The sequence below is a fragment of the Portunus trituberculatus genome, chromosome 12 (assembly GCF_017591435.1).
Source record: "Portunus trituberculatus isolate SZX2019 chromosome 12, ASM1759143v1, whole genome shotgun sequence".
Taxonomy (NCBI): domain Eukaryota; kingdom Metazoa; phylum Arthropoda; class Malacostraca; order Decapoda; family Portunidae; genus Portunus; species Portunus trituberculatus.
Genome location: NC_059266.1, coordinates 6,523,039 through 6,528,038, shown reverse-complemented (window position 1 = coordinate 6,528,038; position 5,000 = coordinate 6,523,039).

The following is a 5,000-nucleotide window of genomic DNA, read 5'->3' as shown; positions in this document are numbered from 1 at the left end:
GAAGAGGAAGAGGAAGAGTATGATAAAAAAGAAGACAAGAAACCAACAAAAATATGGAAAAGAAATAAAAAAACGAGAAAGAAAGAAGAGGTGGAGGATTAAGAGGAAGAGGAGGAGGAGGAGGAGGAGGAGGAGGAGGAAGAGGAGGAGGAGGAGGAGGAGGAGGAGGAGGAGGAAGAGGAAGAGTATGATGAAAAAGAAGACAAGAAACCCCCAAAAAATATGGAAAAGAAATAGAGAAAAAAACGAGAAAGAAAGAAAGAGGTGGAGGATTAAGAGGAAGAGGAAAAGGAGGAGGAGGAGAGGAAGAGGAAGAGGAAGAGGAAGAAGAGGTGGGTTGCAGGTGAGTGATTAAAGTGTCGTCATAACTCAGGTAAATACTCTTGCTGACCTCACCTGAGTTAGGGCGGCCCGGCACGACTCATCCAGGTCAAAGGTCAACACTAACGAACACAAAGGAAGGAACAAACAGCCTTCTTACCTCAGAAAACCATGATAGGCCTAAGAAAATCAAAATACGCCTCGGAAATTTGCTTGAGAGAGAGAGAGAGAGAGAGAGAGAGAGAGAGAGAGAGAGAGAGAGAGAGAGAGACTAGCTTAGGTTAGGTTAAAAGAGAGAAAATGAAGAACGTAAATGCGAAAGGGAGAGAAAGGGAAAGAAAAGAAGAATAAAAGAATAAGAAACAAGAAAGGAGGAAAAATCGAGAAGGTGAAGAGAAAGGAAGGAAAATTATGATAAACTGATGAATGGAAGGAAGAGAGAGAGAGAGAGAGAGAGAGAGAGAGAGAGAGAGAGAGAGAGAGAGAGAGAGAGAGAGAGAGAGAGAGGTTGGATTAGGTCAAATTTACACCTGGATATTTTCCGTCTAATTAAGTATCCACCACCACCACCACCACCACCACCACCATCTCCATCCCTCTCTCTCTCTCTCTCTCTCTCTCTCTCTCTCTCTCTCTCTCTCTCTCTCTCTCTCTCCCTTTTTCCTTACCTACCTTTCTAATTCTTCCTTCTCCCTCCCTCTCTTCTTCTTGACCTTTTCTATCAGCTGTTTATGACCTCGTACTTCCTTCCTCCAGGGGTCAGGTCAGCCTCATTCCTTATATGGGGGGTCACACTTCTTTGTCCTCCCTTTCTCCCTTTTTCCTCCCTTTTTTCCTCCTTTTGTCCCCTTCCATCGATTATTATTTGTGAGACCATTCAATTTTCTCTCCAAAGGTTAAGCAGGGTTGGCTCTCCTTCTCTCCCTCCCTCCTTCTCTCCCTCTCCTTCTTTCTCTCTCTCCCTCCCTTGTTAGTTAAGTTCAGTTGTTTCCCTATTCCTCCTTTCCTCCATCTCTTTCTCTCTCTCTCTCCCTTTTTTTCTTCTCTTCTTCCTTACCTTCCCTTATTTAATACTTCTTTTCTCCCTCTCTTCTCTTCCTTTCTTTCTTCCTCCCACCCTTTCTATCTCTCCCTCTCTCTTTTCTTCCTTTCTTCCTTTTCTATCTCTCCTATTCTTCCCTCCCTCCCTCCCTCCCCCTTTTCCTTACCTGCCTTAATCTAATACCTTTCTCCCTCTCCTTCCTTCCTGTTTCCTCCTCCTCCTCCTCCTCCTCCTCCTCCTCCTCCTCCTCCTCCTCCTCCTCCTCCTCCTCCTCCTCCTCCTCTTCCTTCTCCTCCTCCTCCATTCATCCGTCTATCATAATTTTCCCTTCCATTCTCTCTCTCTCTCTCTCTCTCTCTCTCTCTCTTCCTTTACCTTTCTCCTCCTTTTTCATTTATTTTCTTCTTTTTCTATTCTTTTATCATCTTTTCCTCTTCTTTCTTTCTTTCCTTCCTTCATCTTTTTAACTCTTCCTTCACTCTTTCTTATATTTCCTTCCCTCCATCAACATATTTTTTCCCCTCCTTCTCTTCTTTCCTTCCTCTCCTTCCTTCCTTCCTTCTTTCCCTCCTTCCTTCACTCAATTCTTCCATGTTTCCTTCCTGTCATACATTTTTCCCCTCCCCATCTTCATCCCTTCCTTCACAATCTTCTCTCCTCCTCCTCCTCCTCCTCCTCCTCCTCCTATCATTATTTTCTTTCCTCTCCTTGACATACCATATCATTTTTCCTCTCCTTCTTTCCTCCTCCTTCTTCCCTCCTTCTCTCACCTGTCTCTCCGGATATCGCCTCTCCTTCACCTTCCTTCACTTACCTGAAAAAAAAGAAAAAGAAGAATTAGAAGCAATATGTTTTTAATTGAAGGAAAAGGAGAAAGGAAGGAGAGAATAAGAGGAATGGAAAAAGAGGAATGCGAAGGAGAAAGGTAAGAATTGAAGGAAGGAAGGAAGGATGGAAGAAGGAAAGAAGAAGGAAAGTGAAAGATGTGTAAAAGAAAAGGAAGAAATGAGGAGAGGGAGAAGGAAAGAGACAAAGTAATAAATGGAAAGGAAGTAGAAAAGGAAAGAAGGAAGGAAGGAAGGAAAGAAGGAAAAAGGAAAAAATAAAGAAAGAAAGGAAGGAAAGAAAGAAAGCAGGAAGTTAGATTAGACGAAAAAAGAAAGAAAAAAAAGGAAGAAAGAGAGAAAGAAAGAAAGAAAGAAAGAAAGAAAGGAAGGAAAGAAGGCAGGAAGTTAGATTAGACAAAAAAGAAAGAAAAAAGAAAAAAAATAAGGCAGGCAGGCAGGAAGGAAGGAAGGAAGGAAGGAAGGAAGGAAGGAAGGAAGGAAGGAAGGAAGGAAGGCCCATCACCTGGTTTGTGTTGCAAAGTTAAATTTACTGTTGTGAAGATTTCGTGAGGCGAGGCAGTTTTGAGAGAGAGAGAGAGAGAGAGAGAGAGAGAGAGAGAGAGAGAGAGAGAGAGAGAGAGAGAGAGAGAGAGAGAGAGAGAGAGAGAGAGAGAGAGAGAGAGAGAGAGAGAGAGAGAGAGAGAGAGACCAACCTACTCCCCCCACACACACCTGTACCAATAAACTTCACTAATAAAAAAAAAAATAAAAAAAGACCAAAAATATGAAAAAAACTAAGAAATAAAAAAAAATGAACTAATATTAAAACCTTGACCACTCAGCCATTATGAAAGAAAACGGGAGATCGGAGAGAGAAATAGGGGGGACACTTTTAATACTACGAATAATGAAGAAAACGAGCCAGTGTGATAAAGGAGGAGGAGGAGGAGGAGGAGGAGGAGGAGGAGGAGGAGGAGGAGGAGGAGGAGGAGGAGGAGGAGGAGGAGGAGGAGGTTTATTATCTAAAGTTTTAAGTTCATCAATCCTTGAGAAGACGTGGGATGAATTCTAACGTGGGAAAATAAGGAAGAAGAGGAGGAGGAGGAGGAGGAGGAGGAGGAGGAGGAGGAGGAGGAGGAGGCGAATGTGACAAAAAACTATAATCAAGTAAATGCACTACGTTTTCGAGAGAGAGAGAGAGAGAGAGAGAGAGAGAGAGAGAGAGAGAGAGAGAGAGAGAGAGAGAGAGAGAGAGAATCAGGCATATAAAAACAGAAAAACACACACACACACACACACACACACACACACACACACACACACACACACACGATTCAGGCAACAAATATGAGAGGAAGGAAAGAATGCCAAAGGGGAAACACACACACACACACACACACACACACACACACACACACACACACACACACACACACACACACACACACACACACACACACGGGATCAGAGTGAGGAGGTAAGCCTGGCAAAGGAACCCTAAACAAAGGACTTTCAGGAGATAGCTTGGGGGGGAAGGGAGGAGGGATGGGGGGTCCTTCTGTCCTCCTCCTCCTCCTCCTCCTCCTCCTCCTCCTCCTCATTTTCCTGCGTCCATCAGCCTCGTCAGGTCATACAGACACACGAACAGGCAGGCAGGCAGGCAGGCAGACAGACAGAGACAGACAGACAGACAGACAGACAGACAGACAGGATAATGAAAGCAAGGTTGATAAATAAAGGACTATTTTTTTGTCTCTTTGTTTCCTTTATCTTGTCTGGTGGTGGTGGTGGTGGTGGTGGTCTTCTTTTTCCTCTTTGTTTCCTTTCATTTCCTCATTTTTTCTTTTTCCTCTTCTTTTTTTCCCTTCCTTCTTTTTTTCCCTTTCCATTTTTTTCCATCTTTTCCTTTCATTTCCTCAATTTTTCCTTTTCCTGTTCCCTTTTTTTTTCCTTTTCTTTCCTTTTCTTTTTTTTTTTACTTTTTCTAGTTTTCCCTTTTCTCTCTCTCATGTTTCTCTCTCTCTCTCTCTCTCTCTCTCTCTCTCTCTCTCTCTCTCTCTCTCTCTCTCTCTCTCTCTCTCTCTCTCTCTCTCTCTCTCTCTCTCTCAATTAACCTCCTTTTCTTCCATATTCTTTTAATTTTTTCTTCATATTCTGCAATTTCTTTCTCTCTTTCTTTCCTTCTTTCTTTCTTTCTTCCTACGTCACTTCTCCTTTACTTCACTCTCCTTCATTTGCATATCTCTCTCTCATCTCCCTTGTAAACTCACCTATCACTATCTCCTCCTCCTCCAACTCCTCCTCCTCCTCCTCCTCCTCCTCCTCCTCCTCTTGTTCTTCTTGCTTAAGTTTCTAGTCTTGTTCATTGTTTTCCTTCTATTCGTTAGTTCATGTTGTCTTCTTCTTCTTCTTCTTCTTCTTTTGCCTCTTCTTCCTTCCTTCATTTCTTTCGTCTTCTTCTTCTTCTTCTCCTTTATCTTCTTTTTATCTTCTAGTTCTTGTTCTTATGTTTCTTCTTCTTTATATTCTCCCTTTTGTTAATGTTGAGGTTGATGTTGTTGCTGCTCCTCCTCCTCCTCCTCCTCCTCCTCCTCCTCCTCCCTCCTCCTCCTCCTCCTCCTCCATCTTCAAAGTGATACTGTTTTTGTAATTAATACCATTATTATTCCTTCTCGTCTTTTCCACCACCACCACCACCACCACCACCACCACCACCACCACCACCACCACCACCACCACCACCACCACCACCACTACTACTACTACTACTACTACTACTACTACTACTACTACTACAACTTCTCCTCCTT